Below are 13138 nucleotides of genomic sequence, written 5' to 3' on the forward strand. Positions count from 1 at the left end.
CTCGGTGTTGTATCAAGACCTGGCGACTTTCTGCTAGAAGAAGTATATCGTTCAGATAATGATGTACTCTTAGACCTCTTTCTCTGAGGTATGCGATGAGAGGCAGAAGAACTTTCGTGAAGGTCCTGGGAGCTGATGAGATGCCGAAGGGTAGGCATTGGAACTGGAAGTGATGTTGATTGATTGAAAAGCGGAGAAATCTTTGAAAAGCAGGATGTATTGGGATGTGAAGATAGGCGTCTGATAAGTCTACGGACAGCATCCAATCTCCTAGATTCACCGCTAATAGTATGGACTGTAGGCTCTCCATCTTGAAGGTTTCTAACTTGATATTTTTGTTTAGTCTCTTTAAGTCCAGCACTGGCCGTAAATCCCCCGTTTTCTTTTTTACCAAAAACAGAGGGGAGTAGAAACCTCTGCCTCTTTGACATAGTGGAACCTCCAAAATTGCCTCCTTCTGTTTTAGCTCCGTTATGTATTTCAGAAGGATTCTTCTCTTTTGTTGAGAAGCCGGGAGTTTGGTTGGCAGAAAGTGGTTCCTGGGGATCTTGTTCAGGAATCTCCACCTGTGACCGTACTTGATCGTAGAAATGGTCCAGCGGTCCCTGATGTTTTCTGACCATATTTGTGTGAATCTCTTTAGTCTGGCGCCCACCCTTGGAGGATGGGCGGGCGTACCTTCAAAAGGACTTCTGTTGCTTGACAGAAGGGGTGGCCTTGGTTTTTCGCATCCTCAGGAAAGAAGACTGTGTGTTCTTCCAGTTTCTTTTAAACTCTTTGCCTGGTCTGTAGGTTTTTGCTTCTCTGTACCTTTCTGGAAGGTTACCTTTGTAAGCGGGACCTCTTGGTCTCTTTGGTCTCCTGTCAGAGGGAATGAGCCCAGACTTTCCCCCTGTCACCTTAGAAATTGCTGTATCTAATTTGGAGCCAAAAAGGTTGGAACCATCATTGGGAATTCTGCACCAATTTGTTTTTGATGCTGCGTCAGCTACCCAGGGTTTTAGTCACAGAGCTCTTCTTGCCATAACCGAGGCTAACATTGCCCGGGCCGAGCACCTAATAATGTCCACGGAGGCTTCTGCGATAAAATCGCCTGCTAATTTAAGTTCCTGTAGAGACGTAATTACTTTCTCCAAGTCTATCTCTCCCTGAAGAGATTTTTCAATATTGATAGTCCAGCCTGAAATGGCTCTACCAACTGCTGCTGTGGTGACTGCTGGTCTGCAAGCGCCCCCTGCTGTGGAGTAGGCTTTTTTGAGTTCTAGGTCGATTTTCCGATCCAGGACGTCACGGAAGGAGACGGCATCTTCAATGGGTAGGGTGACATGCCTAGCCAAACGCATCAAAGAGGCATCCACAACCGGGGCATTAATTAAGGAGGTGACCTTAGGTTCTCTTAAAGGATACATTTTTGCAAGTCTATTGTTTAGGTTAGGCCTCTTGTCGGCTCTCTCCCATTCATCTTTGATCAAATCATTTAACTCCTCAATGAAAGGGAAGGTTTCTGGATCCCTCTTCAGGTTCGGAAAATATTTCCGCGTTTTTTGAGGTGTTTCCTCAGATTCTTCCCAACCTATGGCCTCTTTGACAGATTTTGCAAAAGGTTCGACCAAGGTGAAGTCAAAACCTGTTAGCACTTCTGGATCTTCGTTCTCTGAAGGGGATTCCGGATCTGCCCTTACTTCGATTGCTGAGCGAGGAGGAGCCATGGAGGTACCTGGTTCTGACCTGGCCGGCAGGGGTGCAGTTGACTCCATTATAGATTCTCTGACTGATTCCCGAATCAGATCAGTCACTTCTCTGACGTCTGATTCTCTATCCTTCGTAGCTTCATTGAAGCGCGAGCGACATGCTAATTTATCTGGCAAAGCAGTGGCGCCACATACCCAGCAGCAATTTGCTGCGGGACGGGTGTGCTGGGTTTGCTTGCGACGTGACGAAGGTGATCTTCTATGATGAGATCGGCTACATCGAGAACGACTGTGGCGTGAGTGATCATGACGAGAATGGCTACGGCGTGAGTGCCTGTGACGAGATGAGGAGCGTAATCGGCTTCTGCGGGATCTTCTGCTTGAGGCATGGCTTGATCTCTCCTTGCGTCTTGATTTAGATCTGGAAGGACTGATAGAAGAAGTCTTGTCAGAAGATGTGCGCTCTTTTTTTTCTCTCTTCAATACTTACCATATGGACAGCCCCTTACCTTACTGGACGTGGGTGGTCTGCTTGGGCAGTGGTCTCCATGAGCAGAGAGGAAGAAGGCAGGCAGGAAAAAAGGTCTGGAATGGGTTAAAGAGGAAGACAAAAATATACATATATATCTAAGCCAAGATAATAATAATAGTATTATTCTTTTTTTTTTTTTTTTTTAAAGTTTTTCTTCTAGTTTTTTTTTTTTTTTTTTTAATAAAAAAACCCTTGTAACGATGGATCAGGAAGGACCATAAGGACTTACCAGTTTCCAGAGGAAAATTCAGTTCCAGGATGCAAAGAAGAGCCAGCAAAACGAGCAGAATACCAAACTGCTGTATTTAAAAGCCAGAGCCCTTTTTTAAATAAAACCGCCGCCGTCGCGCCAAAAATGACGCTCCGCGCATGCGCAGAAGCGTCGCGACGGCTCCGGCGCCATGTTGGGAGCTGGCAAAAGTGTAGGCTGTCCCCATTCGATTCCCCCGCGCATGCGCAATGCGGGGCGAGACGCGCCGGCGGCCATCATGCATGCCTTGAGCGCTGTGGGACTACAGGTACCAGAAAAGAAATTCCAGATACAAAAAAGAGATGAGACTAGATTGTAGGAGAAAAGGAAAGAAGTGGAGACCACTGCAATACTTCAGCTTCTTTAAAGCTTACTATGTGCCAGATGATCCACGATGCTGCCCCTGAGACCACCAGAGTGGGGGCTCCCTCCATAGAAGCTCCTTTAGAGACTGTACAGGAGGGACCTCCAAACAGGAGAGGCTTGAACCTGCTGGGGTGATACGGTAAGAGGCTCTGCGATGTCCAACCATCTTGTCAGGTGAGGATAAAAACGAGAATGGCGGGGGTCATCTCTCTTCAACTTTTATAGATAGACCAATCCTGTCAGGTTGTGGGGGCGGAGTCACAACCCAGTGTGTGCTGCCATGAAGGCGTCAGGAAAAAATGTTTTACTATCCAAAGTTAAACCAACAACAAGGGCAGAAGATTTGATGGAAAGATGAGAAGTACCACCCCTTTTTGCGCAAGAGATTATAATCATTTTGTTCAAAAAATAATGTAATTTTACCAAATAATTGATTGGCACTTTATGTGCTATCTGTTAAATCACCCAAGTTTTTTTTTATAGTTTTCTCTTGATTTTCATGTTATATCCTTTTACTGTTCATATTTTTTAATTTAAAATAACACCTTCATTTCATTCTGAATAATGTTGGTGTGCTCAGGCAACACAATTTTGGTGTAAAAATAATCGGGACAAAATGCAGAATGAAATAGTGACAGATTATGTAAAGTAATTGATAACGTAGTCAAGCAAGACTACATTTTACCTTTAAAATATAAGGGAAATTAAAGACAGTGCAGTACTGTGGAGGGTTCTGGTTCTGATCTCTGTACTGTGGAGGGTTCTGATCTCTGTACTGTGGAGGGTTCTGATCTCTGTACTGTGGAGGGTTCTGGTTCTGATCTCTGTACTGTGGAGGGTTCTGGTTCTGATCCCTGTACTGTGGAGGGTTCTGGTTCTGATCTCTGTACTGTGGAGGGTTCTGGTTCTGATCTCTGTACTGTGGAGGGTTCTGATCTCTGTACTGTGGAGGGTTCTGATCTCTGTACTGTGGAGGGTTCTGATCCCTGTACTGTGGAGGGTTCTGGTTCTGATCTCTGTACTGTGGAGGGTTCTGGTTCTGATCTCTGTACTGTGGAGGGTTCTGGTTCTGATCTCTGTACTGTGGAGGGTTCTGGTTCTGATCTCTGTACTGTGGAGGGTTCTGATCTCTGTACTGTGGAGGGTTCTGATCTCTGTACTGTGAAGGGTTCTGATCCCTGTACTGTGGAGGGTTCTGGTTCTGATCTCTGTACTGTGGAGGGTTCTGGTTCTGATCTCTGTACTGTGGAGGGTTCTGATCTCTGTACTGTGGAGAGTTCTGATCTCTGTACTGTGGAGGGTTCTGATCTCTGTACTGTGGGGGTTCTGGTTCTGATCTCTGTACTGTGGGGGTTCTGGTTCTGATCTCTGTACTGTGGAGGGTTCTGATCTCTGTACTGTGGAGGGTTCTGATCTCTGTACTGTGGAGGGTTCTGATCTCTGTACTGTGGATGGTTCTGATCCCTGTACTGTGGAGGGTTCTGGTTCTGATCTCTGTACTGTGGGGGTTCTGGTTCTGATCTCTGTACTGTGGAGGGTTCTGGTTCTGATCTCTGTACTGTGGAGGGTTCTGGTTCTGATCTCTGTACTGTGGAGGGTTCTGATCTCTGTACTGTGGAGAGTTCTGATCTCTGTACTGTGGAGGGTTCTGATCTCTGTACTGTGGGGGTTCTGGTTCTGATCTCTGTACTGTGGAGGGTTCTGGTTCTGATCTCTGTACTGTGGAGGGTTCTGGTTCTGATCTCTGTACTGTGGAGGGTTCTGATCTCTGTACTGTGGGGGTTCTGGTTCTGATCTCTGTACTGTGGAGGGTTCTGGTTCTGATCTCTGTACTGTGGGGGGTTCTGATCTCTGTACTGTGGAGGGTTCTGATCTCTGTACTGTGGAGGGTTCTGATCTCTGTACTGTGGAGGGTTCTGATCTCTGTACTGTGGAGGGTTCTGGTTCTGATCTCTGTACTGTGGAGGGTTCTGGTTCTGATCTCTGTACTGTGGAGGGTTCTGATCTCTGTACTGTGGAGGGTTCTGGTTCTGATCTCTGTACTGTGGAGGGTTCTGATCTCTGTACTATGGAGGGTTCTGATCTCTGTACTGTGGAGGGTTCTGATCTCTGTACTGTGGAGGGTTCTGATCTCTGTACTGTGGGGGGTTCTGATCTCTGTACTGCGCAGGGGTTCTGGTTCTGATCTCTGTACTGTGGAGGGTTCTGGTTCTGATCTCTGTACTGTGGAGGGTTCTGATCTCTGTACTGTGGAGGGTTCTGGTTCTGATCTCTGTACTGTGGAGAGTTCTGATCTCTGTACTGTGGGGGGTTCTGATCTCTGTACTGTGGAGGGTTCTGGTTCTGGTTGTGATCTCTGTATTGTGGAGATTTCTGATCCCTGTACTGTGGAGGATTCTGATCTCTGTATTATGGAGGGTTCTGGTTCTGATCTCTGTACTGTGGAGGGTTCTGATCTCTGTACTGTGGAGGGTTCTGATCTCTGTACTGTGGAGGGTTCTGATCTCTGTACTGTGGAGGGTTCTGATCTCTGTACTGTGGAGGGTTCTGATCTCTGTACTGTGGAGGGTTCTGGTTCTGATCTCTGTACTGTGGAGGGTTCTGATCTCTGTACTGTGGAGGGTTCTGGTTCTGATCTCTGTACTGTGGAGGGTTCTGATCTCTGTACTATGGAGGGTTCTGATCTCTGTACTGTGGAGGGTTCTGATCTCTGTACTGTGGAGGGTTCTGATCTCTGTACTGTGGGGGGTTCTGATCTCTGTACTGCGCAGGGGTTCTGGTTCTGATCTCTGTACTGTGGAGGGTTCTGGTTCTGATCTCTGTACTGTGGAGGGTTCTGATCTCTGTACTGTGGAGGGTTCTGATCTCTGTACTGTGGAGGGTTCTGGTTCTGATCTCTGTACTGTGGAGAGTTCTGATCTCTGTACTGTGGAGGGTTCTGGTTCTGGTTGTGATCTCTGTATTGTGGAGATTTCTGATCCCTGTACTGTGCAGGATTCTGATCCCTGTACTGTGGAGGATTCTGATCTCTGTATTATGGAGGGTTCTGGTTCTGATCTCTGTACTGTGGAGGGTTCTGATCTCTGTACTGTGGAGGGTTCTGATCTCTGTACTGTGGAGGGTTCTGGTTCTGATCTCTGTACTGTGGAGGGTTCTGGTTCTGATCTCTGTACTGTGGAGGGTTCTGATCTCTGTACTGTGGAGAGTTCTGATCTTTGTACTGTGGAGGGTTCTGGTTCTGATCTCTGTTATTTAGGAGGTTCTGTTTCTGTAGTGTGGGCGGTTCTGCTTCCAGTTCAGCACCTGATTTGCTGTAAACTCCGAAGCTCCTCCCCTAGCTCCGGTCAGCCCCGCCTTGAGCTGTCTCTTTAGTACTGCCCTCTCCTTCCCCTCTATAGGTTTTACCCCGCCCCTCAGTGACCCACCTTCGATCCGCCCATTCCCTCCCATCTACCAGTGTGGCTCCGCCCTCCCCATGACACCTCCGATCCGCCTCCTCCGTCTTTTCACGCTCGGTCCTGGCTCCGCCCCGTGACGTCACGCGCTGTCTGGCCCATCTCCGTCTTCCCGGGCGCTTCTCTCACCCGCCGATATCTGGGTGGACACCCGGAATTCCCTCACCCGCCGCTCCGTCTGTGTGAGGAATATGTCCGCTATCTTCTGAGGGAGCCCGGGCCTAATGTGACTGCGGCCCCCGGGCCTGTGTGCCCCCCTGGGGGGCCGAGGAGTCCCTTCCGGTGTAAGTGTCCCCCCCTCCCCCTCCACAACCTCCTCTGTCCCCCCCTCACTGTATACTAAACCTCACCTCTGTCCCCCCCCTCACTGTATACACTACCTTACCTCTGTCCCCCTCCACAAACTCCTCTGTCCCCCCCTCACTGTATACACCACCTCACCTCTGTCCCCCCCTCACTGTATACTAAACCTCACCTCTGTCCCCCCCTCACTGTATACACCACCTCACCTCTGCCCCCCCCTCACTGTATACTAAACCTCACCTCTGTCCCCCCCTCACTGTATACACCACCTCCCCTCTGTCCCCCCCTCACTGTATACACCACCTCACCTCTGTCCCCCCCCTCACTGTATACTAAACCTCACCTCTGTCCCCCCCTCACTGTATACACCACCTCCCCTCTGTCCCCCCCTCACTGTATACACCACCTCACCTCTGGCCCCCCCTCACTGTATACACCACCTCACCTCTGTCCCCCCCTCACTGTATACACCACCTCACCTCTGTCCCCCCCCTCACTGTATACACCACCTCACCTCTGTCCCCCCCTCACTGTATACACCACCTCACCTCTGTCCCCCCCTCACTGTATACACCACCTCACCTCTGTCCCCCTCCCCCTCCACAACCTCCTCTGTCCCCCCCTCACTGTATACACCACCTCACCTCTGTCCCCCTCCCCCTCCACAACCTCCTCTGTCCCCCCCTCACTGTATACACCACCTCACCTCTGTCCCCCTCCACAACCTCACCTCTGTCCCCCCCCCCCTCCACAACCTCACCTCTGTCCCCCCCCCCTCCACAACCTCACCTCTGTCCCCCCCCCCTCCACAACCTCACCTCTGTCCCCCCCCTCCACAACCTCACCTCTGTCCCCCCCTCACTGTATACACCACCTCACCTCTGTCCCCCTCCCCAACCTCCTCTGTCCCCCCCTCACTGAATACTAAACCTCACCTCTGTCCCCCCCTCACTGTATACACCACCTCACCTCTGTCCCCCCCTCACTGTATACACCACCTCACCTCTGTCCCCCCCTCACTGTATACACCACCTCACCTCTGTCCCCCCCTCACTGTATACACCACCTCACCTCTGTCCCCCTCCCCCTCCACAACCTCCTCTGTCCCCCCTCACTGTATACACTACCTCACCTCTGTCCCCCCCCCTCACTGTATACACTACCTCACCTCTGTCCCCCCCCCTCACTGTATACACCACCTCACCTCTGTCCCCCCTCACTGTATACACCACCTCACCTCTGTCCCCCCCTCCACAACCTCATCTCTGTCCCCCCCCTCCACAACCTCATCTCTGTCCCCCCCCTCCACAACCTCACCTCTGTCCCCCCCTCACTGTATACACCACCTCACCTCTGTCCCCCTCCCCCTCCACAACCTCCTCTGTCCCCCCCTCACTGAATACTAAACCTCACCTCTGTCCCCCCCTCACTGTATACACCACCTCACCTCTGTCCCCCTCCCCCTCCCCCTCCACAACCTCCTCTGTCCCCCCTCGCTGTATACACCACCTCACCTCTGTCCCCCCTCACTGTATACACCACCTCACCTCTGTCCCCCCTCACTGTATACACCACCTCACCTCTGTCCTCCCCTCACTGTATACACCACCTCACCTCTGTCCCCCCCTCACTGTATACACCACCTCACCTCTGTCCCCCCCTCACTGTATACACCACCTCACCTCTGTCCCCCCCTCACTGTATACACCACCTCACCTCTGTCCCCCTCCACAACCTCACCTCTGTCCCCCCCTCACTGTATACACCACCTCACCTCTGTCCCCCTCCACAACCTCCTCTGTCCCCCCCTCACTGAATACTAAACCTCACCTCTGTCCCCCCCTCACTGTATACACCACCTCACCTCTGTCCCCCTCCCCCTCCGTCCCCCTCCACAACCTCCTCTGTCCCCCCTCGCTGTATACACTACCTCACCTCTGTCCCCCCTCGCTGTATACACTACCTCACCTCTGTCCCCCCTCGCTGTATACACCACCTCACCTCTGTCCCCCCTCACTGTATACACCACCTCACCTCTGTCCCCCCCCCCTCACTGTATACACCACCTCACCTCTGTCCCCCCCCTCACTGTATACACCACCTCACCTCTGTCCCCCTCCACAACCTCACCTCTGTCCCCCCTCACTGTATACACCACCTCACCTCTGTCCCCCTCCCCATCCTCCTCTGTCCCCCCCTCACTGAATACTAAACCTCACCTCTGTCCCCCCCTCACTGTATACACCACTTCACCTCTGTCCCCCCTCCACAACCTCACCTCTGTCCCCCCCCCCTCACTGTATACATCACCTCACCTCCACCCCCCCTCCACAATCTCACCTCTGTCCCCCTCAGTGTATACATCACCTCACCTCTGAACCCCCCCCTCACTGTATACTTCACCTCACCTCTGTCCCCCCCCCCCCACTGTATACTTCACCTCACCTCTGTTCCCCCTCCCACTGTATACTTCACCTCACCTCTGTTCCCCCCCCCTACTGTATACTTCACCTCACCCCTGTCCCCCCCCGCCACTGTATATTTCACCTCACCTCTGTCCCCCCCCACTGTATACTTCACCTCACCCCTGTCCCCCCCCGCCACTGTATATTTCACCTCATCTCTGTCTCCCCCTCACTGTATACATCCCCTCACCTCTGTCCCCCCTCACTGTATACATCACCTCACCCCTGTCCCCCCTCACTGTATACATCACCTCACCCCTGTCCCCCCCTCACTGTATACATCACCTCACCCCTGTCCCCCCCTCACTGTATACATCACCTCACCCCTGTCCCCCCCTCACTGTATACATCACCTCACCTCTGTCCCCCCCTCACTGTATACATCACCTCACCTCTGTCCCCCCCTCACTGTATACATCACCTCACCTCTGTCCCCCCCTCACTGTATACATCACCTCACCTCTGTCCCCCCCTCACTGTATACATCACCTCACCTCTGTCCCCCCCTCACTGTATATATTACCTCATCTCTGTCCCCCCCTCACTGTATACCTCACCTCTGCCCCCCCTCACTGTATACATCCCCTCACCTCTGTCCCCCCCCCCTCACTGTACACATCGCCCCTCACCTCTGTCCCCCCCTCACTGTATACAACACCTCACCTCTGTCCCCCCCCCACTGTATACATCACCTCTGCCCCCCCCCACTGTATACATCACCTCACTTCTGTTCCCCCCCCCCCACTGTATACATCACCTCACCTCTGTCCACCTCACCTCTGTCCCCCCCTCACTGTATACATCACCTCACCTCTGTCCCCCCCTCACTGTATACATCACCTCACCTCTGCCCCCCCTCACTGTATACATCACCTCACCTCTGTCCCCCCCCACTGTATACATCACCTCACCTCTGTCCCCCCCTCACTGTATACATCACCTCACCTCTGTCCCCCCCTCACTGTATATATTGCCTCACCTCTGTCCCCCCCTCACTGTATACCTCACCTCTGTCCCCCCTGACTGTACACATCGCCTCTCACCTCTGTCCCCCCTGACTGTACACATCGCCTCTCACCTCTGTCCCCCCTCACTGTACACATCGCCCCTCACCTCTGTCCCCCCCCCCCCCTCACTGTACACATCGCCCCTCACCTCTGTCCCCCCCCCCACTGTATACAACACCTCACCTCTGTCCCCCCCACTGTATACATCACCTCTGCCCCCCCCCCACTGTATACATCACCTCACCTCTGTCCCCCCCTCACCGTATATATTCCCTCACCTCTGTCCCCCCCTCACCGTATATATTCCCTCACCTCTGTCCCCCCCTCACCGTATATATTCCCTCACCTCTGTCCCCCCCTCACCGTATATATTCCCTCACCTCTGTCCCCCCCTCACCGTATATATTCCCTCACCTCTGTCCCCCCCTCACCGTATATATTCCCTCACCTCTGTCCCCCCCTCACCGTATATATTCCCTCACCTCTGTCCCCCCCTCACCGTATATATTCCCTCACCTCTGTCCCCCCCTCACCGTATATATTCCCTCACCTCTGTCCCCCCCTCACTGTATACACCACCTCCCCTCTGTCCCCCCCTCACTGTATACACCACCTCACCTCTGTCCCCCCCTCACTGTATACACCACCTCACCTCTGTCCCCCCCTCACTGTATACACCACCTCACCTCTGTCCCCCCCCTCACTGTATACACCACCTCACCTCTGTCCCCCCCCACTGTATACATCACCTCACCTCTGTCCCCCCCTCACTGTATACATCACCTCACCTCTGTCCCCCCCTCACTGTATATATTGCCTCACCTCTGTCCCCCCCTCACTGTATACCTCACCTCTGTCCCCCCTGACTGTACACATCGCCTCTCACCTCTGTCCCCCCTGACTGTACACATCGCCTCTCACCTCTGTCCCCCCTCACTGTACACATCGCCCCTCACCTCTGTCCCCCCCCCCCCTCACTGTACACATCGCCCCTCACCTCTGTCCCCCCCCCCCCCCACTGTATACAACACCTCACCTCTGTCCCCCCCACTGTATACATCACCTCTGCCCCCCCCCCACTGTATACATCACCTCACCTCTGTCCCCCCCTCACCGTATATATTCCCTCACCTCTGTCCCCCCCTCACCGTATATATTCCCTCACCTCTGTCCCCCCCTCACCGTATATATTCCCTCACCTCTGTCCCCCCCTCACCGTATATATTCCCTCACCTCTGTCCCCCCCTCACCGTATATATTCCCTCACCTCTGTCCCCCCCTCACCGTATATATTCCCTCACCTCTGTCCCCCCCTCACCGTATATATTCCCTCACCTCTGTCCCCCCCTCACCGTATATATTCCCTCACCTCTGTCCCCCCCTCACCGTATATATTCCCTCACCTCTGTCCCCCCCTCACCGTATATATTCCCTCACCTCTGTCCCCCCCTCACCGTATATATTCCCTCACCTCTGTCCCCCCCTCACCGTATATATTCCCTCACCTCTGTCCCCCCCTCACCGTATATATTCCCTCACCTCTGTCCCCCCCTCACCGTATATATTCCCTCACCTCTGTCCCCCCCTCACCGTATATATTCCCTCACCTCTGTCCCCCCCTCACCGTATATATTCCCTCACCTCTGTCCCCCCCTCACCGTATATATTCCCTCACCTCTGTCCCCCCCTCACCGTATATATTCCCTCACCTCTGTCCCCCCCTCACCGTATATATTCCCTCACCTCTGTCCCCCCCTCACCGTATACACCCTCACCTCTGTCCCCCCCTCACTGTATACATCCTCACCTCTGTCCCCCCCTCACTGTATACATCCTCACCTCTGTCCCCCCCTCACTGTATACATCCTCACCTCTGTCCCCCCTCACTGTATACATCCTCACCTCTGTCCCCCCCCTCACTGTATACATCCTCACCTCTGTCCCCCCCTCACTGTATACATCCTCACCTCTGTCCCCCCTCACTGTATACATCCTCACCTCTGTCCCCCCCCTCACTGTATACATCCTCACCTCTGTCCCCCCCCTCACTGTATACATCCCCTCACCTCTGTCCCCCCCTCACTGTATACATCCCCTCACCTCTGTCCCCCCCTCACTGTATACCTCACCTCTGTCCCCCCCTCACTGTATACCTCACCTCTGTCCCCCCCTCACTGTATACCTCACCTCTGTCCCCCCCTCACTGTATACCTCACCTCTGTCCCCCCCTCACTGTATACCTCACCTCTGTCCCCCCCTCACTGTATACCTCACCTCTGTCCCCCCCTCACTGTATACCTCACCTCTGTCCCCCCCTCACTGTATACCTCACCTCTGTCCCCCCCCCTCACTGTATACCTTACCTCTGTCCCCCCCCCCTCACTGTATACCTCACCTCTGTCCCCCCCTCACTGTATACCTCACCTCTGTCCCCCCTCACTGTATACCTCACCTCTGTCCCCCCTCACTGTATACCTCACCTCTGGTCCCCCCCCCCACTGTACACATCGCCTCGCCTCTGGTCCCCCCCCCCCCACTGTACACATCGCCTCACCTCTGTCCCCCCCCCCCACTGTATATATCACCACACCTCTGTCCCCCCCCTCACTGTATATATCACCTCTGCTCCCGGGGTTCATTTACTTAAACTGGAGAGTGCAAAATCAGGCTCACTTCTATTCTACATAGAAACCAATCAGCTTCCAGGTTTTATTGCGAAAGCTTAATAGAAGAAACTGAAGTTAGAAGCTGATTGGTTTCCATGCAAAGCTGTGCCAGATTCTGAGTGCTCCAGTTTTAGTAAATCTCCCGATCTGTCCTCTTATTTCCTCTTTATACTTTCTGGTTTCTGTTGGACAGAATCTGAGAGGTCGGCTCTCTGTGCACGTCTCATACTACACACGTGGTCTTTGGGACACGACTCGTCACATAACTGCGATCCATCTTGGAAATCTTTTGTTATCCAACATGTTATCTGTTCAATGATGTGCAGATTGTCACCTGTCTGTAGGTTTGCTCCATGTGTAGCCAATTGTCATCTGTTTGGAGTTCTGCACCTTGTGTAGCTGA

General features: G+C 52.9%; 1 protein-coding gene across 1 annotated transcript in view; it reads left to right on the forward strand.

Annotated features, from left to right (window-relative positions):
* Positions 1–6353: 6353 nt before the first annotated feature.
* MAP3K2 (mitogen-activated protein kinase kinase kinase 2) overlaps positions 6354–13138 on the forward strand; it is a 97122-nt gene continuing 90337 nt past the window's right edge. Inside the window, exon 1 of the mRNA XM_073634415.1 lies at positions 6354–6578. The gene's annotated coding sequence lies outside the window, so the exon portion shown is untranslated. The remainder of the gene's footprint in view (positions 6579–13138) is intronic.

This window comes from Aquarana catesbeiana, linkage group LG06, assembly GCF_042186555.1.
Source record: "Aquarana catesbeiana isolate 2022-GZ linkage group LG06, ASM4218655v1, whole genome shotgun sequence".
Classification (NCBI taxonomy): Eukaryota; Metazoa; Chordata; class Amphibia; order Anura; family Ranidae; genus Aquarana; species Aquarana catesbeiana.